At 44.1% G+C, this 24,653-nt stretch overlaps 2 pseudogenes across 2 annotated transcripts in view; one reads left to right on the forward strand and one right to left on the reverse strand.

Moving 5' to 3' along the window:
* The window catches only part of LOC309859330 (contactin-associated protein-like 3B), a 41,831-nt pseudogene extending 32,393 nt beyond the window's left edge, over positions 1-9,438 (reverse strand). The window contains exons 1-3 of the transcript in view: positions 9,411-9,438; positions 8,225-8,287; positions 4,231-4,387 (exon numbers count right to left, since the gene is read on the reverse strand). The product of the transcript in view is annotated as a contactin-associated protein-like 3B (transcript). The remainder of the gene's footprint in view (positions 1-4,230; positions 4,388-8,224; positions 8,288-9,410) is intronic.
* Positions 9,439-11,288: 1,850 nt separating this feature from the next.
* Positions 11,289-24,653, forward strand: part of LOC309859786 (phosphatidylinositol 3,4,5-trisphosphate 3-phosphatase and dual-specificity protein phosphatase PTEN-like) — a 115,361-nt pseudogene continuing 101,996 nt past the window's right edge. Inside the window, exons 1-3 of the transcript XR_014316663.1 lie at positions 11,289-11,778; positions 20,737-20,796; positions 21,715-21,855. The product of XR_014316663.1 is annotated as a phosphatidylinositol 3,4,5-trisphosphate 3-phosphatase and dual-specificity protein phosphatase PTEN-like (transcript). The remainder of the gene's footprint in view (positions 11,779-20,736; positions 20,797-21,714; positions 21,856-24,653) is intronic.

Below are 24,653 nucleotides of genomic sequence, written 5' to 3' on the forward strand. Positions count from 1 at the left end.
GCCCACGCTTCACGTAGGACGAGATTCATTGCCAGGGTCACCAGACTCCTTCGAAATCGCCGAACTTCGTTACATCTCAGGATTTTCCTTGCCTCTCCATGTTTCTCTCTTTTCCCCGAAGGCCAGAGTGTTGCTCTCTAGGCCCGGCAGCTCTCACGGTAGGTTCCGAGCACTCAGTGACGGGACTTCCAAGGCCGCTTCCTCTTGGTCTTCCGTTCCCGGCGCTCTAGACGCTGCTTGCGCGGGCTGTTTCGCAGAACACCTTTTCGCAGGTGCAGCACAGCCACAGCGACTCCTGCGTTCTGGGAAAGGCTTCAGGGAACACCGAGTCAGCTTTCCCGTTTCCTAATTGTTCTGGAGAAAGCGAGCCTGGGGACCAGGGAACCATCGCCGCCCGGAGCTCCCTGTTTTGAAAGCTCCCGGGCTCGCTCTCGGGCTGTGCTGTTCCCTTCCTTCATCCCGTAGGAAACGCCCTCCGTCGGGAGCCTGCGGTCCCCTGACACTCCAAGTCCTGGGGGGCCAGTCTCCCGTCCTTGCTTCCACCTTCAGGACTGCCATGGACCACTGCTTTCCCACGTGCATCTTTCCAGCGTCTCACCGTCCCAAACACTCAGCAAATAACTGGCATTGGAATGAAATGGAATCAAGAAAATGAAGTTTTTCCCACTCATGGCCGTCATGTGATATTTCCATTTAGATATACCTTCTTATAATCTCATAATAAAACATAAAAGTTCTGCATATTTCTGTTATCTTTATTGCAGGATCTACAGTCTTCATGCTGATTTTGCAAGTGGTTTTCATGATATTTTCTTACGGTAATAAGCTCTTTGTAGGAATTCAGTTATTCTAAGATTCAGTGGGAAGCCCTACTGAATTCTCATTAATTTCAATAATATTTGTGTCTATCCTCGGGATTTCCTGGTAGGCAACTATATTTTCTATGAATAATGTCTTCATTTCCTTGATTCTAATCATTTGTGGCTTTGAAATGCCACCTATATTTTTGTCCCTCTGTTAATCATTTCTAACCTCAGTGTCCTGTAATCAGAGAACTTGTCCATACCATAACAACATCTGTAAAATCTTTGGGGTTTTGCTTTATGAAACATTAGGAAAATCAGTTTGCAAAAATGTGCCATGTGTGCTTGAGAAAATTATATACTCTGTAATTTTCAGGGCCTACGAAATCAATCCATTGATTCCATATAAAAATATTCCATATCCTTTATAATTGTCATCTGCATGATTTACCAGTTGCCAACAGATGGATGTCTAAACCTCTCCTTACAATGGTTGATTTGTATATTCCTTATTTCAATTCAGGCAATTATTTTCTATATACATTTTGAGTCATGTATGTTAGAAACATACAACTTTAGGATTACTAGGGGGTTTTGGTGAAATTAAAAAGCATCATTATATGGTAATGCTAATCATTCTATATTAAGACTTCAAAATTTTGAGGTGCCTGGGTGGCTCAATTGGTTTAACATCAGACTTTGGCTCAGGTCATGCATGATCTCATGGTCCTTTGGTGAGCCCCAATTCATTGGGCTCCCCACTAAGCAGGGAGTCTGCCTCTCCCTCTGCCCTTCCGCCACTTATGGGCACAGGCACCCTTCCTCCCTGTCAAATAAGTAAAAATCTTTAAAAACATAAAAAAGACTTTTAAACTTAAATTACTTCTGTGCACATTTGTTTCATAGGTTGTTTTAAGATTTTGCATTCAACATTTCTAGGTGTACAAACAAGATATACTTATTTATAATTCAAAATGACCTATCTGCACTTAAATGGCTGTTTTGTCACATTTATTGTGTCTAATTACTCATAATATTCTTTTTTTTTAAGATTCCATTTATTTATTTGACAGAAAGAAAGAGATCACAAGTAGGCAGAGAGGCAGGCAGAGGGTGGGGCATACTAAGTAGGCTCCCCGCTGAGCCGAGAGCCTGGTGCGGGGCTCGAACCCAGGACCCTGAGATCATGACCTGAGCCAAAGACAGAGGTTTAACTCACTGAGCCACCCAGGCACCCCCGTAATATTCTTATGTCATTTTGTTGCTTGTTGTTTCTTCTTCCTTTTTAAATTTTATTTCCTACCTTCTTTTGAATTAACTGTTCTTAAAATCCTGTTTTTCCTTCCTTCCCTCTTTGGATTTGAGTATTACACTGTTTCTATTCTTCAGTGCTTACACTTGAAATCCTAATGCATGCACTATGAGCCATTTAATGCTGACAAACTTCTACAAAACAAGTTTTTAAATTCAATCATATTCTTATTTCTAACCCTGGCTGTAGTCCTGGACAGGACCACTCCCTTCTGTTTCAGTATGGTACATGCCTGACACATGACTAGTGTCTTGTATTTGCCTCTTATGTTTCTGTTAACCTCTGAGTTTACACATTTCTTTCCTCGGTATTTCTTCTAGGGTCTGAGACTCTCCTTACCAGATCACCCACTTTCATTCTAAAAACCATTCTTGGGTGAGCCTGGGTGGCTCAGTGGGTTAAAGCCTCTGCCTTCAGCTCAGGTCATGATCCCAGGGTCCTGGGATCGAGCCCCATGTCGGGCTCTCTGCTCATCAGGGAGCCTGCTTCCTCCTCTTTCTCTGCCTGCCTCTCTGCCTACTTCTGAGCTCTGTCAAATAAATAAGTAAAGTCTTAAAAAAAGAAATTAAAAATTTTAAAAAAACAAAAACTCTTCTTTAAACTGTCTTTTGGAATTGGCTGGTGGTGTATTTCTTCTGTGTCTGTTTGTCTGCGTGTCCCTGTATTTTGGCTAGGGACACACTTGGAATCAGACAGTACTGTACTTACTGAGGCACAGCAAGGGGAGTGCCAGGGCCCGCAGGCTTTGCTGGATCCACAGAGGGGGTTTTGCCTGGCTCCGACAGTCCTTGCTTTGACACCTTCTGGTCACCTCCACTCCCTTTCACATTCTCTTTCATCTTCCTTGATTTTAGCATGATGCTTCTACAGGTGGATTTACTCTTATTTACCCTGCCTGGTATCCTAGTATTTTCTCAAGTCTGGCCAATTCTTAGCTATTTTAGCCCTTCATTATCGCCAGTCTCCTCTGTTAAAACTTGACTCTGACCGCAGCTCTCCCCTCCCTGTCCCAGGTTTCCTTCCTCCCATGCCGGTCTCTCTAGGCTAGAGTCCCTGCCACTTATCTACATGCATTTTCCGTTTCACCAGTGTCCTGATCCCGTGTGTCTAGTATCTGATCTGACAAGTCTTAAATTTCAATGAGAATATTTTCATTTCTAAACGTTCATTCGGTTCTTTTGTAAATCGCGATCACCTTTGTCGATAGTATCTGGTTGCTTTATCAGTCAATCCCAGGCCTTATTTTTCCAACAGCTCACACATTTATTTTATCTGATGTTCTTAAGTTATCTGTGATCTGGGATTTTTAGGCATCCGTTTACTCCATTGTTTCTTCTGCCTCCCACTTCTGTCCCCTGGGGCTGTGTAGCCCTGATTGTGAGCTCATGTTTGGTGGCATTTTTATCTGTGGGAATCCTTGGGGAGGACGGGCCTCTAGCAAGAATATCATGTACTTCTACGATGAACCATTGGTACTGCTGACATGTGGACACACTAACTTAATCCAAGGATTCCGGATCTGTGTGAGGGCAGGTCTGTGGATGTGTGTTTTCAGGGAGTTATTTCTTGCTACCTGGGGGGTTAGCTGGAAGATCGCTCCCTTTCCACCTTCCCTCTGGGTTTGGAAGCCTTCTGAGACCTCCAGTGACAGGGAGAGGTTTGTGTCTCATAACCCCCTTTTATGCACCCTAGACCCCATTTGATTTTCCCTATGAGGCCATTTAAAAATGCAGCTGGCAGCGAGGGAGGTGAGCAAGCATGCTGGGGCTGGCCACGGGGCCGTCGTCATCTATCGGGTTAAACTTAACCCTAGGAACTCTGATAATGGTACTTTCAGTGAATGGGAAACATTAATCTGGTATTCATATCTTGTCTTATTAGGAAAAAAATTAAGTGGACATGATTAGTTACTCACAGGTAAGCAGAAATAGCTACCTTAATGCCTCAGTCCTCAGATTAATTACACTGTACACATCAAAGCTTACACCTTGAACTGGCTGGGGAATACTTTAATCTGTTCTCTTTATACAACTGTCTTGTCCAATGTCTGCCTAACTTACACAGTTTAAGCAACACAGAATTACAGTTTGCACAGGGAAATTATATGGAAATCACCATTCATTCCGGGCAGCATCACAGTTGCAGTGATATTGAGAATCAAGGCAGTTCCCCTGTAATCCACAAGCACATTTTTGAGCACCAGGCAGAGAACCTCCCCAGTAAGTGTGTGTCTCATTGGTTCTTCCAACCCACCAGTTCACTGGGGTTCCATCTGAAAGACAAGTATGAGAAAGGTGACACCTACTTTGCCCCTCACTGCCTGCCTCCCCAGCACAGTCCTTTACTCCCCTCTGTCTAAAACACAGATGAGCAGAGGTTAACTCCACAACAGGGTCCTTTCTAAGAGGATTTCCAAAGATTTAAGACATATTTCCACATCTAGACATACATTCTCACTGTATGTTTTACTTTTATTAGAAAACGAGCAAGTGGTCCCTAACTCATTCAGGCATGATATCTACACATTTCTCTTGAGGACTCCAATGACATCATTTATTTGGACACAACACTGAAAGAACTGTCATTTTAAAAAAAGGAATGAATGAAAACCAGAGTAATTTGTACACTGCATCCAAATGCTGTTCGAGAGCCTAAAATGCCATTGAAAGATGTAATATTTTTAATACTTATACAAAAACAATAATCAAAATGAAAACAAAACCCTAAAAACAAAGAGCAAATGAAAGAAATCAATCAAATTGTGTCTCAATTTGATGGTATACCTCAGAGAGGAAATACCTGCTAAGCTTAAGATACAGGAATGTGACTATGTGCCACAATGGGAATACACTGAAGGATAAGAGAACTAAAACAAACAAAACAAAACACCAAAAAACAAAAGAAAACCATCGAAAAAAGATTCACAAATCTGACCACATCAACATGTAAAACTTTCATATTACCAATGATGCCACAAAGTGAAAAAATAAGACAAACTTTGGAGAACATATTTACAATGAATAGAACAAAGATTACTATACAACACTCATAAAGGATATTTATCAATCAGTAAGAAATACAGAACAAAATTAATGGAAAGGTATGTAAAAATATACAAAACATATAAATCAACATTTCACAGAAGAAAAGTGAAAGGCCCAATCCTATCCAAAATCAGAGAAATAAAAAACAAAACAATAGGGTTTTCATCTTTCATCAGACTGGCCATAATTTTGAAATAACGGTATCAACTGTGAACAAGGAGACAAAGAAAGCTGTCCTGTCACCTAACAGCTGGTGGGAGTCGTATGGTCACTTAGACCAATTTGGCAGCATAAAGTGACACTGGAAATGCTTAGTCTCTCTGACCCAACAATATGTATCATGCGTGTACACTACAGAATACTTGAAATGCTTGTTCTTCTACAGGGAGAGAAAATGTAAAAGATGGTCACTGCACAATTATTCATAATAATGATAAACAGAAATGACATAAGAAACAGACAACTAAAATGTATGCTGTCATAACAGAATATTAAAAGGAATGAAGTAACCAGTTTGGATAGATCTTAAACACAATATTAAATTCTAAACAAAGGGCCACCTGCGTAGCTCAGTTAATTAAGCATCCAGCACTCGATTTCAGCTCAGGTTACGATTTCGGGGTCGTCAGATCAAGCCCCACGTCAGGGTCAGCAAGAGATCTGCTTGAGATTTTTCTTTTCCCTGCCCCTCCTGCTTGTGTGTGCTCTCTCTCGCTCTTTCTCAAATAAATAAATAAATCTTTAAAAAAAAAAAAAGGCAGCCAAAACAATCCTGACAAGTTTGTCAAGAAGAATTTGTTCAGTAGAACAAACTGGAGAACTTACATTCCTGACTTCAAACTTGCTATAAAGCTACAGTATCAAACACAAGGAACTAGCATGATAATATCCACATATGAATATTATCATCTCCACAAATGAACTGAAGTGGGAGTCCAGAAACAAACCCATACACCTATGGTCAACTGACGCTCAACAAGGGTACCAAGATCATTCAATGGGAGAAAAAAAGAGTCTCTTCAACAAATGGTATTGGAACTGAATATCCACATGCAAATGAATGAAAATGGACCCCTTCCTCATATCATATACAAAAATTAACTCTAAATAGATCAAAGACCTAAATGTGAGAGCCAGAAACAATAACACTCTTAGGAAAAATACACGAGTGAATCTTCATGATCTTAGAATGACAACAGATTCTTAGATATGACCTCAAAGGCAAACACAACAAAGGAAAAGAGATCCTTTTGTGAATCAAAGGATATACTTTCAAGAGAATGAAGAGACAACTCACAGAATAGGAAGAAATATTTGAAAACCACATATGTGATAAAAATCTATTACCCAAAATACTCTTCAATAAATTCAATTAAAAACAGGCCAAGGATTTGAATGGACATGTCTGCGAAGCAGATACACAAATATCCAACAAGCACTCGAAAAGGTACTCATTAGACATTAGGGAAAAGCAAATCAAAACCACAATGACATGCTACTTCCTACCCACTATGTTGGCTATAATATGACAACAAGTGCTGTCAATAAAGAGGGGAAACTAACCCTCATGCATTGCTGGTGGAAATATAAAATTGTGCACATTATGAAAAACAGGCGGTTCGGCGGTAATTTAAAACTACAACTAATGCATGATCCAGCATTTTCACTTCTCAGTAAATACCCAGAAGAACCAAAGACATGTATTCTATCAAAATTTGCACATGAATGTTCAGAGGGGCACTACCCAACAGCGGTAAAGCAGAAACAAGCCAGACGTCTGTTAACCAGTGAGTGGATGAACAGAACTCAGGTCCTTCTACACAATGGAATATTCTTCAATGATAGAAATGAAGTCTTGGTAAAAAGGCACACTTAGTTATAAAACGAAGGTCTGAGGATCTCATGTATAACACGGTGACTACAGCTGATATCACAATTAAAATCTGTTGACAGCAGAGCTTAAATACTCTCACCAAAAAAACAAAAACAAAAACAAAAACCCAAAACAAAGAAAGAAAGAAATATGTGAGATGAGGGATGTGTTAGATTAGATGGGAGGAATCCTCTCACAATGTATACGAATATCAAAATCATCACAATGTTCACTACATACCTTATAGTTCTGTCAAATATACCTTAATAAAGCCAGAAAAGAAAAACAATGAAGTCTGTAACGTGCTCCAATATGATGAAGTTTAAAAACATTACACAAGGTGAAGGAAGACACACATAAAATATACATTTTGTATGACTATACTCCTACAATAAATCCAGAAGATCCAAGTCCATACTGACAGAAAGTAGATTAGTGGTTTCCAGGGTCTGAGAATTTTGGAGTTATTTTAAGGACGTGCAGTCAACTTATTCTATAAAAATTCGAGGTTTTGTAAAGGGAAAACAAAAACAAACCAAGACCGGGGGAAAGCTCTCTACATGGGCTTTAGTAATACCTTCTCCTAAAAAACCTCATTAACTGGGTTCTGCTTGGTAATCTGTCTTTTGTTTCCACTGAAGAATAATTATAGTCATTTATTTTGTGGTTTGCCACAAGAAGGTTGTTCATCATTTATATAAAGAGAAACAGAAGTTTTTTATTTAGCTCTTGATCCCAGAAAGTCTTCAGGCTCCAAAAGGAATAGGGATGCTCTATGTATGTTTTTTTGGGGGGGGGGATGGGGAGGGAGTGTGGGGGAGTCATGGTCAAAAGTCTGAAATATTTGCAAGTTTGATAACCATGTGACTTTATATGATGTGTGTGTGTGTGTGTGTGTGTGTGTGTGTGTGTGCGCCACTTTGCCCTATTGATCTGCTAATCCAATGCTACTGGTCTACACACCTCAACATCACCTGCAACCTTGTTCAAAACCAAAACTCTCCGGCCCCATTCTATGGTTTAAAACACCTCCCAGTTTTGATCTGATGCACACTAAAGACTGAGAAACACTGTGTCAGGCTGGTTCCCTCAGGTTCATTTTATCTATTTCTACTTTACTATTTTAAACACGAGTCATAATCCTCATAAGTTCCATTATAAAACAAAGCAGAAAATGACTTCAATAACTCACACAGGACTTCTTCATATTTTGCTGGTCTCCCTTGGAAAAATGCAGAAATCTCTGAAGGCAGAGCTGGGATGGAGAAAGAGGAATGAAGTCATTAAAGGTACAGACTGCCCTCTGAAGGCAGAGCTGGGATGGAGAAAGAGGAATGAAGTCATTAAAGGTACAGACTGCCTTGCAGTTCCCGGACCTGCCTTCTTAAAAAGCTGCAAACATCACCTGGGTGAAATGCCCCTCTGTGGGAGAATACCCTTTTCACCTCGCAGAAGGGGCAGGGAAGGACCTATGTAAACCACCCACACAACTACGTCTGACTGTGATTTGGCCATGCAGAGCTTGAGTGTGCAATTTTTCACTGGGTGAATGGAACTATCATCTAGGACATTTTTAAACAATGTCTGTACCCCTATGTTCTGTTTCAAAGAAATTTTAGAAATGAGAAAAATTGGTTAAGCAAATTATAATACGCTAAATGAAGGAACACGAAACCTTCAGCAAAGGTTGTACAACAAAAGTTGTTACATCTGTATTTCCTTGTTTACTCAAGTTAGAGAAGGCAACCAAAGCTAAGAAAAAAAGGATGGAGGCACTTTCAAGTGAGTGTACGTTTTGTTTTTCTAAAGCATTGCAGTTTCTCAAATGGCTATCTTTTCTTAAACCAGTGGTGATGTGGTCAGTACAGGACTGGGGTAGGAAAACTCAACGTTTCCTCTGGGTTCTGCCCCAACACAAAGACAGGGAAATTCACTTACATTTTCAGCACCAATTTCTTCTCAACCTTCAAGAAGAAAAATAAGTAACTCTCCTTGTACTGCTGTCTTGTAAAGAACTCAACAGCACAGCTTTCAATGCCAGATTCATTGTGTGAGCAGAGCTTAGAATCTGGGAAGAGGGAGCACAAAACAAAGAGTAAGGGTTGAACTGGGATTGGTGAGACAAAACTGACTCACATCTAGTTTTAAGGCCCTTTCCCACAAATCCCTGGAATGCCTCCAGCACAGTTCTATTTCCCAGGTCATCTAACCATCCTTCACTCCTTCCAGCCCAGCTGCCCTGGTCCAGGCTTCTCTCCATTAGGCAGCCTGGGAGCTTCTGAATGGGGCAATATTCTCAATTCTCACTTGTTGTGAACACGCCTGTGAAAACCTAGGATCTGCTCCTCTCTCCGAACTACACTCTGCTCAAAACTCACTCAAGAGGTGCCTGGGTGGTTTGGTTGGTTAAGCAAACGACTCGATCTCAGCTCAGGTCTTGATCTCAGGGTCATGAGCTCAGCCCTGCAGTGAGCCTACTTAAAAACAAAAGAGAGAGAGAGAGAGAGAAAGAAAAAGAAAAGAGAATAACCACAAATAGTTGTAGGATTCTCTCCAACTAACATATACTTAGAGACTCCTCCTTCTTACTTTCCAAGATGTGCTTTTCTAACGTAGATGAAAAAGACACCTGAGGGGCAAATTCATTTTAGCTGGAATTGTCACCCAGGCCCAGAGTTCCAATGTATTTGTTATTCCATAGACTCTCAGGTCAGACCTTCTATAAATTCAAATCAAGACTGCTGACAACTGTTACAAACCTAACTTGGATACAATTATACAGTCTCTATTAGAGGCTTTGAAGACATCTAGAAATCCCATACACAGAGCTACTACATGGTTAAGATTGAAACGTTCAGATCGTTTATCTGCTAGTGTTGTGACATAGGGTACATAATAATAGCATGGGTGAAATGAAAAGAGTGGAGAGAAAGGAGCTGATCTGAGAAAAGGACCAAAAACATGAATGAATCTTTTTTTTTTTTTTTAACACAAATGAGTCTTAAATGAATTTTGCTAAGTGAAATAAGCCAAACTCAGGAGATACATATTATATAATGCCGTTGACATTCTGAAAAGGGTAAAATTGTAAAACATAGACCAAAGGGTTGGGTGAAAAAGGCAGGGTTGAGTAATGACCACGGGGAATGAATTAGATTATCCATGAGCCCGTACTGACATAAACAAATGATGGAATAAATAAATGAGGAAAATGAAAATCTTTCCTTTACAGAAGAATCCCAATAAACATATAAGTAAAACAGAAAAATCTCGTTTTAGAACACCACAGTAAAAGTGGTTGCAGGCAAGACCCAACAATGAAAGCGAAAATTAGTGGCCAAAACTATAAATATAAACAGGATACCTGGGTAGCCTCAGAGTTTCTCCTCAAATTTACTAACACTCCTGGTGGTTTTAAAATATGACCATAAATTCGGAAAGGAGCGAATTTCCTCTGTCCCTGGGTGTGCACTGGACTTAGCCAATCCACTCTTAAGTGTAGACTAGATATGGAAAAATCCTAAATATATAGTGCAGAAACCCCGCTGATACCACCTTAACCAAGTACTAAAGGTTAGTAAGACGAATCACGTTGATATCACGTGTCACCTGATACATAGGTAGAGCACATCCTTCCAAGGGTATTCTTCCTAAAAATATATACCTGTCCAATAAGGAGAAAACATTGGACAAGCGTAAATTCAGAGGCACTTTTCACAATACCTGACCACTATTCTTCAATCATGTGAATGCCATGAAAGACAAGGAAAGACCAAAAAAACTTACAGGTTGGAGCAGACATAATGATTAAATAAATGTATCGTGGTATCTGGACAGAATCCTGGATCAGTAAAAGGGCATTCGTGGAAAACCTGACGGAATCTGAACAAACTCTGTAATTTCGTTAATACAATTGTGCCCGAGTTGCTTTCTCAGTTTTGATAAGGGTACCATGGCTCTGTAAAATGTTAACATTGGGGGGAGTTGCGTGAAGTGTATATGGGAGGTTGCAGGAGATGAGAGTGTGCTTTCTTCAAGTTTGGTATAGGACAGTTTTTTTACACATGAACGGTTTTTAGTATTAATACCGAATTGCTAGCTTGCTGCTTTTCTCATTCGAGAATAACCATGCTGGTCACAGATAGCGGGTACAGAGATGAAATCCAAACACAGCTTCCCTTCTCTTGGCTTGCGTCTAAAATTTGGTCGAAGGACCAGGAGAAAAGCCTGGCTCCAGGCAGCAGGAGTGAGTACCTCAGACAGCAATCTCTCAGCTCAGCCGACTGGGCAGAAACTCTCCAGCTGGTTTCTCAAGAAAAGCGCCTGGGGTACACCGGGGAAGAGAATCTTGAGAGAGGTACTGAATAATTTATGCGCCAGATATACATGGTAAACGCCTCTAATCTTCACTAAACCCCTGCTAGCTCAGTACGATGAGTAACTTTTTAAGACTTAGGGTTAGATAGCCCTCTTCAGGGTAGACGCACTTTCCCAGCACTAGCTGCCAGGAGCAGAGTTCTAGCTCCTCGCCGCCACCTCAGCGCCGCTCCCTCCGTCTGCGCAAGTGCGTCCCCGCCTTCTCCTCCCCGCTCCTCCGTTCCGGGCCTCCAGCTCCTCGCCGCCCCGCGCCCGCGCCGCGCTGCTCCCTCCCTCAACAGTGGTGCGTCCCCGCCTTCTCCTCCCGGTTGGTCCTTCACCCGCCTCCAGCTCCTCCCCGCCGCTGCGCCGCTTCCTCCCTCTGCGCATGTGCATCCACGCCTTCTCCTCCCGGCCAGTCCTTCACCCGCCTCCAGCTCCTCGCCGCCGCTGCGCCGCTCCCTCTCTCTGCGCAAGTGCGCCCCCGCCTTCTCCTCCCCGGTCGTCCGTTCCTGGCCTCCAGCTCCTCGCCGCCCGGCGCCACGCCGCTCCCTCCCTCAACAGAGGTGCGTCCCCGCCTTCTCCTCCCCGCTGGTCCTTCACCCGCCTCCAGCTTCTACCCGCCACCGCGCCGCTCCCTCTCTCTGCGCAAGTGCGTCCCCGCTTTCTCCTCCCCGCTCGTCCGTTCCCGGCCTCCAGCTCCTGGCTGCCCCGTGCCGTGCTGCTCCCTCCCTCAACAGAGGTGCTTCCCCACCTTCTCCTCCCGGCTGGTCCTTCATCCTTCTCCAGCTACTCGCCGCTGTTGCGCCCTTCCCTCCCTCTACCGATGTGAGTCCCTGCCTTCTCCCCGCTAGACATTTCCCGGCCTCCCGCCCCTCTCCTTTGCCGCGCTGTTTCCTCCCTCTGCGCATGTGCATCCCCGCCTTCTCCTCCCCGCTGGACCGTTACCGGCCTCCAGCTCCTCGCCGCTGCGCTGTTTCCTCCCTCTGCGCATGTGCATCCCCGCCGTCTCCTCCCCGCTGGACCGTTACCGGCCTCCAGCTCCTCGCCGCTGCGCTGTTTCCTCCCTCTGCGCATGTGCATCCCTGCCTTCTCCACCTGGCTTGTTCTTCCCCGGCCTCCAGCCCCTCCTGCGAAACCTTCTCTGGCCGGGTTCACGAGGTGAGGGAGTTAGGGGTGAGTCCCGGGGGATGGGGGCGAGTGCCTAAGGGGCCCTGTGCGGCCCGGGGGTCCGGCGGGGGCGGGGGTGCCCGGTTGTGGGTGGAGCTCCGCGGGCACCGGACGGACCCCTGGATTCTGCGTTGCCTGCAGAGTTGAAGGGCCGGCGAGCGGCGGCGTCTCTGCATGAGGGACCAGGGTCCGGAGTGGGAACCTTGGCTCTGGGGTTCCCAAGGCCCGCAGGTGTCCGGCTGCAGCGCTAAGCTGGTCGCGCCGTCCTGCGGCGGCGGGTGGGGAGTTTGCATGCGTGGCGTGTGCGCCAGACCCACGGGGAGGGGGTGGGGCTGCGGGTAGGGGTGAGTGTGCTTATGCGACATGCGTGCACTCTTGGCGTTATGACGTGTGTGTGTTTGCGCGTCTTAAGTGCGCCGGGCTTCCTAGGAGGGGCGCGGTTGTAGGAGAACCAGGCAGGGTGTCTGATGTGAATGAGTTGCTCTGGCCGAATAGTCGACGTGATTATTCTGAGCACTCACATTATTTTTTTTTTTAAGATTTTATTTATTTATTTATTTATTTGCCAGAGAGAGAGAAAACATAAGCAGGCAGAGTGGCAGGCAGAGGCAGAGAGAGAAGCAGGCTCCATACCGCGCAAGGAGCCCAATGCGGGACTCGATCCCAGGACCCTGGGATCATGACTTGAGCCAAAGGCAGCGGCTTAACCAACTGAGCCACCCAGGTGTCCCCTGAGCACTCACATTTTGTTAGCTGCTCTTGTATTTGTTGTGTATGTAATAACGTGAGGCTGGAGCTTTGACAATTCTCTAGGGCTTTCATTGCTCGGTTAACTCATTTGTGCAGTGGAGGAGGGGAGAGGCTGTACTAGCTAGCCACCAAGGTCCTTTCCCCGCTCTAACATTCCCCAGGCCCCCAGTTATTATTTATTATGTATTCATTTGTTATTTGTTATGTAAAAGCATGACAGTATCCTGAAGCCATCGCAGGCTGTGTGACTGTGGAAGGTCTGGGACAAATTTAAGAAGAGCGAGGTGAGCTGGAGCTGAGAGGGTGGGCATGCAGGCTACACAGGAAATGTCACTTCTTTGGAGAGTCTGTGAGGGCAGACAGGGCAGCAGCCATAGCGAAGGAAATTCTGTCATCACCCCTCCCTGAACACCCGCTCCTCCCCTCATTTTCCATTCCCCATTTGCCATTGTTGATGGCATCTAGAAAGATGCAGAGGTTCCTGCTCTCCTGGCCTTATAGACATATAGGATGGTAGTGCAGGCACGAGGCTATCTGTTTTGGCCTTATTTGAGAAATGAAAAAAAAAAAAACCAAAAAAAAAAAACTTGAGCCTGAGAAGGTGACTTACCAAGATCATGCAGTTTGTTGGTGGCAGAACCATGGTTAAAAGTGAGGTTTGCAAATTCCCAGGCCATGGCTCATTTTGTCACTGTTAATTACGTCAAAGATAGTTTCTCATTAAAAGACCTTTTGAGGGACGCCTGGGTGGCTCGGTTGGTTAAGCAGCTGCCTTCAGCTCAGGTCATGATCCCAGCGTCCTGGGATTGAGTCCCACATCGGGCTCCTTGCTCAGCGGGGAGCCTGCTTCTCCCTCTGCCTCTGCCTACCATTCTGTCTGCTTGTGCTTGCTCTCCCCTCCCCTCTCTCTGTTAAATAAAATCTTAAAAAAAAAAAGACCTTTTGAAAGTTGTAAGAAACAAATATTAAACATTTATTTTTTATCTTGCCTTAAATACCCCGATCTCTTTTTTCCAGAGGTTTCTTGGATTTTCTGACCTCAGGGGATTAATAGTGTTCACAGGAAAACAGATGAACAGTGTGGCTTGAGATTTTTAATTTTTAATTTTTCCCACATCAGTTCTGAAAAAGCCATAATGTTTCCTCCTTTAGGTTACTGTTAAATGTTCAACTCATCTTCTCATGTTTTTAATTTTTCTGTGTCACAGAACCTAAATTGGTAATAAATCAATAAGAAACAAATGTTTACATTCACTCAGTGAAAAGTATCATGTCTAAGCTCAACATCTATCGGAGCCACACATGGAGACATAAGTATCTTGTATGTGGAGCTGTGTGGGCAGGTAAATTCAAGAACTGTAAGGCAGGCCAAGTCTCTTCTAACTTCCTTCTTCCTTCCTTCTTCCTCAGCTGTCCCTCCTCCACTAAGAGCAGAAAATGAACACATCCCAGGTGAGCTTTTTGTTTGTTTATTTCCACTTTGTTTGAAAATGAGTTTTCTAAAATTTGAAAGGATTCATATTTTTAAACCAAAAAATATAGAGGGGCTCCTGGGTGGCTCAGTGAGTTAAAGCCCGTGCCTTTGGCTCAGGTCATGATCCCAGGGTCTTGGGATCGAGCCCCACATTGGGCTCTCTGCTCAGCAGGGAGCCTGCTTCCCTTCCTCTCTCTCTGCCTGCCTCTCTGCCTACTTGTGATCTCTGACTGTCAAATGAATAAATGAAATCTTAAAAAAAAAAAAAAAACCAAAAAAATAGAAATAGGCAAGAATTACTTGAAGGGAAGTATATCAAGTATATCAAGCAAATTCAAAGAACAGTTGGTAGAATGAGAAGCAGGACTCTTAATTTCACAGAGTTGTGCAAGTTGTAAAACTTCCTTTGATTTTTCTAATAACACTGAAATTGCCTATAATCATTTCTGATAGACACAGCATTGTGCTAGAAGTGTATGGATGCTTTTCAGGGGACCAAGCAATGAGGTCTGAGTAGACAGCTCTCTCATGGTACTGCTTGATGCAGGAATAGGACTTTGAAGATCTGGTGGAATGGAGGGACCACGCGTCCTCCAGATGACTCTCCCTAAGGGTTTGTGTCAGCTTGTTCACATCTCTAGCTTGAATAGCCGACTGTTCTGGCTTTGGTTTCTGCATTTCTCATTCATATTTCAACTTCATGAATGCATTCTTGCTTCTTCGACATTCACCTGAGTCAGCTCTGGAAAAGGCTACCAAATTGTAGTCAAATCCAGTTTTTGGCTTTGTCTTACTTGACCATCCTGCAGCATAATCCTCAGTCTCTATTGTCTCTGACACCTGCCTGCTAGCTTTCCTTTCTTAACTCTGATACATCCCCTTACTGTTCCTCACAAAGTTGTCTTTCCCTTTAGCCCCAGACGTTGCCTCTCCTTGGGTTTGTTGCTCAACCATCCTTGGCTCACTGCTTTTTTTCAGTCTGTGCTTTTTTTCTGACTGGTCTTCTCTCTCTCTCTCTCTCTTTAATAAAATACTTTTGAATTAGTAATAACATGGTTAAAGGTTAAGTGATGTTCCCTCTAGGAAGGGTGACATTTTTCATCTCAACTGAGACACTTCCACTGAGAATGAAAGAGGTTCCATAAAGTTATGATGGGACATCTGGCTATATTGGGACAGTCCCAGACAAACTGGAGTTATGGTCTTCCTGCTGTAGATATCTGTCTGTCTTGTTTGTCCTAGCAGTGCTGCTTTTTTCAGTTAAAAGATAATCTTGTATGCCCCCTACTTTTATTTGGAAGGGAATCCATCATCTTTAGGGTTTCTGAACTTAGATGCAGCTGTACACCACTGGCATCCTGTTAAAATGCAGGTGTTGATTTAGTGGATCTGGTGGGGGCCCTGGGTTTTGCATTTCTAAAAAGCTCCCAGGTGAAGCTGACTCTGCTGTTCAGGGAGCCACACTTTGAGTAACAAGTCTATACGTGATTTTCTGTTCTTCCTTTGCTTTTTTGTCACTTCTTAAAAGCCTGTCCCAGACATCTGTATCTAAACAGAACATGGATTGTTTCTTTGTTATAACTGCACAGTAATTCAAGCATGGACGTTCCATAGTTCGTTAACTGGTTATTGTTAGTTATGCATTATTTCAAACCTTTTGCTATTACAAACCATGTTCTAATGAATGACCTTGTACATATAGGTTTTTTCTATCCAATAAATTCCCAGAAGTGCGCTACCAGGTCAACGGGTGCATAGAATTGATAACTCGATCATTCAGGATTATGGTATCATTTTGTATCACTCCCATCGACACCGCCTGAGTGCTTGTTTCTCCACAGCTTCTCCCATAAAACACGTGGTTCAACTTCTGGAATTTTGGCAGTGGAAAGATAAACATGGTATTTTATGAAGTTTATATCTGCAAGTTTCTTAACTATGAGTGAGGTTAAGTATTTTTCCATGTATCTGAAAGAGGTATTTACGTTTCTGTGAACCCTCTGTTCATATCTTTTGCCCATTTTCCTCTTAGGTTTGTGGCTTTTTTTGTTTTTCTTCTTCAGTGTCTAGCTCTTTATAGATTAGGGATACTAGTGCTTGTCCATTTAATGGGTTGCAAACTCTTATTTTATGGGATGTGATTTGTCTTTCGATAGTTGACCCTGGTGTTTTCTCCCCATGCATGTATTCTGTTTCAGAATGCCACATTTCACTTAGTCGTTTCTTTAGGCTCCCCTTGGCTGTGACAATTTCTCAGACTTCCCTTGTTTTTGATAACCTGGGCAGTTTTGAGGAGTACAGTTAGGTGTTTTGAAGAATGTCCCTCAATTGGGAATTGTCTGCTGTTGTTTTCATGATTAGACTGAGGTTATGGGTTTCTTGGAGGAAGACCACAGAGATAAAATGTGATTTGGTCTTATGATATCAAGGGTTAGTGCTCTGGACATGACTTATTACTTTGTTTTCTCTGTCCTCATACTGTACTCCTTGGAAGGAAGTGGGCAATTACACTATACCACTTACACTATACCTCCTTCCTGTTGGAGTAGCTACATGATTATGTACATAAATTATCAGGAATTCTGCATAGGAGATTTTTCTGTTCTATTTACTATCAGCATGAATTCATGGCTAGTTATTTTATATTTTGGTTATAGTACAATGATACCTTGTTCTTTTTGTTGCTCAAGTTGTTTCAGGTTGGTTAGTAAAAGCATCTTCTAGGGGCACCTGGGTGGCTGAGTTGGTTGAGTGTCCAACTCTTGATTTTGGCTCAGGTCATGATCTCAGGGTCCTGGGATCCAGCCCCACGTTGGGCTCTTTGCTGAGTGTGGGGCCTGCTTGAAATTTTCTCTCTTGGGGTGCCTGGGTGGCTCAGTGGGTTAAAACCTCTGCCTTTGGCTCAGGCTCAGGCTCAGGTCGTGATCCCGGGGTCCTTGGATGGAGCCCCACATCTGCCTCTCTGCTCAGCAAGGAACCTGCTTCCCCCCCCTCTCTCTGCCTGCCTCTCTGCCTACTTGTGTTCTCTGTCAAATAAATAAATGAGTAAGTAAGTAAGTAAATAAATAGAAATTCTCTCTCTCTCCCTGTGCTCCTCCTTGCTGCTTATGCTTTCTCTCCTTTTCCTACTTTCTCAAAAACAAGTCAATAAATTTTTTAAAAGGCACCTTCTGTTGGTTCCCTTGTCTATTGACATACCCTGTTATTGTTTGAATATTTCTTCCTTACTCTGTGGCAGTAGGTTTTCCAGGTTCATCTTCTGTCTTTCCTGCCCTAGGATTAGCCATTTCCCCCGCCTCAGTAGTTCTGGTTCTTTTCATTGGAGCATAGTATGAGAAACCAAGATTGGGGGACTAGGTGTGTCTGTTGTGACTGGGAAGTCATTGCTCAAAGACCCTCTCAGCTAACTCAAGAAGGGAATATGTATATACTCTCTCGTGTATATACATGTGTCTATAAATAGTTTAGTATGTAACCATCTGTATCTATAGTAAGCTAAGTATTCCCACTGTTGTCTCCTGTTGTAATCATTACCAAATGGAACATTCTAACCTTCTCTCCTTGCTTGTCTGTAATCTCCTGCATTAACAGTGAGAATCTAGCTAATATCTGAATTTCATTTATTTGATAGTTCAATTTTAGAATACATACACATGATTTCAGAATTACATACGTGATTTCAGAGTATTCGCATGTAGGTTTTAAAACATAAGTTTTCAAAAACATAGGGTGTGAAATTGCTGTGTTGGTTATGTATGTATGTATGTATGTATGTTTAGCTTTGCAAGAAATTGCCAAACTATTTTTACAGAGTGGCTGTATCAGTTTTTGTTCCTACCAACTATGAATCAGAATCTTGTTGTTCTGATTCTGGACCTGAAATTGGTACTGTCATTATTTTTGATGTAACCATTCCAATACCTGTGTCATGTTGTCTGCATATCCCCACTGAGGTGATGTGGAGCATCTATCTGTTCGTGTATTTATTTGCTATCCTTATATCTTTGGTGGAGTGTTTGTTCAAATCTTTTGCATATTTTTCATTTGGTCATTTGTTTTCTTACTATTGAAGCTTTAAGAGCTGTTTTCTCATGTTGGACACAAAGCCTTTATTAGATATCTGTGTTCCAAATATTTTCTCCCTGTCTGTGCCTTATCCTTTCATTTTCTTAAAAATGTCTTTCACAGAGCAGACGACTTTCTTTTTAATATATCCAACGCATGTTTTCCCCCGTGGAATACGCTTTTTCTGTTCTATCTAAAAACTCATCATCAAATCCAGTGTCCGAGAGATTTTTCTCCTGTATTCTTTATTCTTGCAATTTTACATTTAGATCTCTGATTCAATTTTAGTTAATACTTGTGTAAGGTCTGTGTCTAGTTTCATTTCTTTTGCATGAGTGTTCATTCAGTTGTTTGAGCACTATTTGTTGAAAGACTGTCTCTTCTCCTTTTATTCCCTTTGTGCCTTTGTCAAAAAATGTTTGACTTTATTTTGGTGGATCTATTCCTGGTCCTTGTAATCTGTTCTGTTGATCTGTGTGTCTCTCTCAGCACTAACACACTGTCTTGGTTACTAGTAGCTTTATAGTAAGTCTCAAGACCAGGTAAGGTGAATTCTCATTTTTCTTCCACATTGTGTGGGCTGTTCTGTTTTTTTTTAAACTTTTTTTAAAGATGTTATTTATATGTCAGAGAGAGAGCACAAACGGGATGTCAGAGGCAGAGAGAGCAGAGGGAGAAGCAGGCTCCCCTCTGAGCAAGGAGCCTGACTCGGGATTTCATCCCAGGACTCTGGGATCGTGACCTGAGCTGAAGGCAAATGCTCAACCACCTGAGCCACCCAGGTGTCCAGTGTGTTGGCTCTTCTAGATCTTTTGCGTTTCTGTGTAAACTTCAGAATCTTCTTGTCAATATCTGCAAGATAACTGGGAGGTTTTATTTGGATTTCATTGAATTTATAGATTAAGTTGGAAAGAATTGACCTCTTAGCCATATTGAGTCTTTCTACCGATGAATACGAACTCTCTCTCCATTTATTTAGATCTTTGATTTCTTCCATCAGGTTTGTCTTCCTGTATATATGTATTGTGTTAGATTTTATACTTGAGTACCCCTTTCTAGGGGTGTATTGTAAATGGTATTTTTTTCATTTGAAAATATGGAATTCAATTCTTTATTCAGATATAGGAAAATAGTTGACTTTTTTATATTGACCTTGTATCCTATGATGTTTTGGTATTTCCTCATTACTTCCAATAGTTTTTTTTTCTTTTTATAAGTTACTTGAGATTTTCTACGTAGACAATAATAATGACTTCAGATCGAGTTTTGTTTTTCCTTTTCAGTGATACACCCTCGTTGTCTCATGCCCTCTTTCCACCCACCTTCCCTCTAGTAATCACCAGTTTGTTCTGTATATTCGTGAGTCTCTTTTTTTTGTCTCTTTTATGCTTTGTTTTGTTTCTTAAATTTCACATATGATTGAAATCATAGGATATTTGTCTTTCTTTGACTTATTTTATTTAGTTTTAAACCCTCTAGATTTATCCATGTTGTTGCAAATGTTAAGATTTCATTCTTTTCTCTGGCCAAGTACTATTCTATTAGAGATCTGTCTATCTATCTATCTATCTATATATATACGTCATGTCTTTTTTATCCATTCATCTATTGACGGGCTCTTCCATATCTTGCTTACTGTAAATAGTGCTGCACTGTAAACGTATCTTTTCAAATGTTTTCCTTTTCTTTGAGCAAATACCCAGTAATGGAATTACTGGAACATATGACATATGAACATATGACATGACAGTTCTATTTTTAATTTTTTGAGGAACCTCCCATTTTTTCCATAATGGCTGCACCAGTTTTCATCCCCACCATCAGTACACAAGGTTCCTTTTTCTTCACATTATCACCAACTCTTGTTCTTTCTTGTTCTTTTTCTGCAGGCAGAGTCCCAGGGTGGCAGGAGGAGTGGGCGTGGTCGCTGGGACAGCCCTCCAAAATGGGTCAGGTGACCTTTCAAACTCTGGGGAAGTGAAGGGTTCCTCACATCACAGCAGCACGTAGGCGGGTTTTTCTGGACCCTTCAGACAACCTGTGCAAGATGTGAGGATGAGTGAAATGCACTGCCTGGAATGGTGGTTGTGTTGGCTTCTGGGGCTTCCGTTCCAAGGGGATATTCAGGGCGGTGGGGTGGGGGCTAAAGGGCAGGTTATTTGGGGCCGATGTGCCTTGCTTCTGAGGGGAACCTGTGTTTGAGCAGGAGGGTGGGGGCTGCAGTTCGATCTGGCACCTGGGCCCATGTTGGTTACCACGGTGGTTGGGTTGAGCGGAGCACAGGGCCGGCCGGCTGGAGTCTGCGACCCTTCAACTGCCTTCTGACGGCCTGCACCCAGAGACCGGAGTACCTGGGGCAGAGCCAGAGTACCAGGGCCCAGGCAGATGCTCATAGGAAAGGACTGGAGCCAGGGAGGGAGGGAGGCAGGCAGGCCCAGGCAGCCACGGCAGCCAGCCAGGTCGCTGGGGTGCCCAAGCCTAGCTCTACGCTCTGTGCTTTATTGGAGGGTTGACGTTTATCAGGGCAAAATGCGCACAGTGTGAAGTCTGCCTTAGCCACGACCCTATAGTGGAAGGGTGTTGGGGAAGGGGAAGGTAGTTGTTGTTGTTGGGGGTTTTTTTTTTGGTTGGTTTTTTTCTTTTCCTGTGTTGAGTTCTGGAAGCCAAATCTCTAAGCATGTATTAGGGGAAGGTCTTCCAGCAGCCATGCTAAGACTTTGACAGATGGCAGGGCCCTGTGATTTTGGCCTTTTTGAGCCTGCGCTCCCTGCTGGGAGGGAGGGGCCTGCTTTCCGTTATGGGTGACTCTGTGTCTCCCCATGTGTGGGTCCTGAGACCTCGACTGAATGCTCTCCTTGTTTTTACAGGGGGTGCTTCGAGGCTCAGGGGACGTGGCCTCCTGGGCAGCATCCAAAGCGTCTGGCCTCTGTCTCTTCAGTGCAGATGGAAGTGCAGCACGTCCAGGAGTGTGACCGCTGCCATCTCCCTGTTGCACGTGCATCGCAGTGGTAAGTTGTCTTGGTTCTGAATCTCCCCCCTGGGTTGAGGTTCAGGCCTTGACTTGGGTGTCTTTCTTGCCGGCTTCATCTCTCTTCCGGAGGAAATGATAGCCTCTTCTTGTTGATTAACTTGGAGATGTACCCTTAACCAGAATGTCTAGAGTTGGCTGTGGGGGAAATTTACTTCTGGGTACATATGGAGAAGGCTCTGCAAGTCCCTGCCCCACACAAAACCTCTGAACTCCATGTTGCCCCTGGTAGCAGAGTCCTGAGTTATTGCAGCCTGACTTAGTAAGACACACGACTGACTTAATAAAAAATAAATTCTTTTATATAAAATAAAACTTAATAAATAAACATTCTCTCGACCATCGACGTTCTGCCCACACTTGCTTTATTGGGCCATTCATCTAGAGCCACGAATCCCGGGCATCTTTACAAATGGATGTCTGAGTGGACTTCGGCACACGTTCTCTCCTCTCTCTCTCTCTCTCCTGTTTCTTTTTGGTGGGGGTGTGGGAGTTGCAGAGGATGAGAGGGACCCTTCAGCAGGCTCCCCATGCCTTCCATAGCCTGACTCCGGGCTCAGTCCCATAACCCTGACATCATAACCTGAACCAAAGCCAAACATTGGTCCGTAAACTGAAGGAACCTTGCAGGCATTCCTGGACAGGCTTTGTCTTTATGGAAGGGAGTGTAAGAACCCCCTCCTGTTCTAAAATCTTCCGAATCGGGGAGTATTTCCATGTCTGCAGTGGTCGTACACCCTCTCGGGCCCAGAGATACGTAGCTGACTTGGTGGTGGAGAAAAGCCCTTGGCTCCCACGTTCTCATAGACGGGGAGGAAGCCCTCACTGCCTGATGCTGAACTGTCGAGGTTTTCGTGCCCTGGTCCACACAGGTCTTCCAAAGAACACCTTTGTATGAGATGAAATTAATTTGCAAGCCCCCAGGTGGTGCAGTTGGGTAAGCATCTGCCCTTGGCTGAGGTCAGGATCCCTGGATCCTGGGGGATCAAGCCCTGTATTGGGCACCCTTCTCCGTCTTCCTCGCTGCCCGACCCCGACTGTTCTTGCGCCCTGCTAGCTCTGTCACTCTCCGATAAGTGAAGTAAATAGAAATATTTCTAAGCGTGTAATTAATTTGTAAATCCTTTGCACTTTGTGAGGACAATATTAGTAGAATGAAGGGTGTGAGAGGTAGATCACAAACCATGTGTTTGTTGAATCTTGTGACCATTCATCCTTGCGATCTACCTACATGGTTAGGTTCATGTTTTCGTGAACATCCATTGATCGCCTTGTGTTCTGAGATTCCGAGCTCACCCTCGACTTGATGTTCTCATGGATCCCGGGCAGCGTTACTTCCTGTGACCCCACTTGCTAGCAAGAGACAGTACCTGTGTCAGTTGTGAGAGGTCGTAAAGGAAACGTCCCCCGTTCTTACTTGGCACAGTGTGCAGTGTTGTGAGACCCGCCTGTTCGGTGAGACTGGCCTTTATGCAAGTACTGCTGGATCGGAGCAGATGTGCTTGATTTCTGGCTATTGGTTACTGGAATAGCACATTCCGCATCCCTCAGAACGGGGCCCAGCTGTCTGTGTTTGCAGTGTCTGAGTTTGTATCTCAGTGTCACCCCGAGGAATTCCTTGGGAGGTAGTTGCCCAGTGATTCTCTGATGGGAGTGTCCGGGGAAGAATTTCCCCTCGTTGCGTTGGGATCAGTGATTCCTCGGTGTGAGGGTGTCATTGCTGGCTAGGGAAGAAGGGATAGCTGAGCCCGTTCCTTTGCTCATCAGACTGGGAGGATTTTCCTGTGTGCGAATCCTCCCAGGTCCTTCCTGGGTTGGCTCCGTGAGGAATGGGATTCCCATATTGGATGTCCTCGGCAGTCAGCCACAGTGATGATGCAGGGGTCCCAGGGGTGCCTGCACCTTCGCTCCCGTGTGAGGGATGAAGTACAGTCTGAGATGGTGGCGGGAGCCTCAGGCCTGAGCCCCACCTGAAGCTTCTCCCACCAGGATACCGCTCCAGTGACTCTCCCCGTGTGAGTTCTCTGGTGTTGGGAAAGGGCCCACTTCTGGCTGAAGGCTCTGCCTCAGTGACGGGAGACAAGGGGTTTGTACTGTGTGATTTCTGTGGCGGTGAGCAAGGTGGGCGCTCTGGGTACAGGTGGGGCCCCAGTAATGACAGACACAGATTTCGCTGCTCTGAGTTGTCTGGTGTCCCCAAATGTGAGACCTGTATCGAACGGCTCTTCCACGTTGACTGCATTTGTCGGGGTTGCCGCCTGTGTGGATCCTCAGATACTGGCTAAGGGTGTGGCTGGCCTAAATGCTTTCCCCTGAAGATGGCATTCAACCGGTTTCTGTCTGTGGGAACGTGCCCATGGCCTCGAAGGGATGCCTGTTGCTGCGAGCTCTTGTGCGGCCATCCCAGCACATGGCTTCTACCCCGTGTGAGGTCCTGGACATGAAGAAGAGCAGAGCTCTCTGAAGGAAGGGTCTCCCACCTTCGTTCCATCCCCGAGGTGCGTCTCCGGTGGTCTTACTGTGTACAGAGGTGAGCACTGCCCTGGGGTGGTTCCCCCTATGTGTGTCATGTCTCCGTTCCTCAGAAGGGTGAGTTCTCTCGTGTCTCCCGAGGTTAGTGCCCCGACTAAGGGCTCTCCCACACTGGGGAGACGGGTGTGCTGCGATCCAGGATGAACGAGCTCTGATTTCCCTGGCACCAGGGACACATGGCTGAGGCTCTTCCACATTATCAGCAAATACAAGGCTTGTCTTCCCAGGACACAGCACACCCGGAGT

The sequence above is a fragment of the Mustela nivalis genome (assembly GCF_964662115.1).
Source record: "Mustela nivalis genome assembly, chromosome: 2".
Taxonomy (NCBI): Eukaryota; Metazoa; Chordata; class Mammalia; order Carnivora; family Mustelidae; genus Mustela; species Mustela nivalis.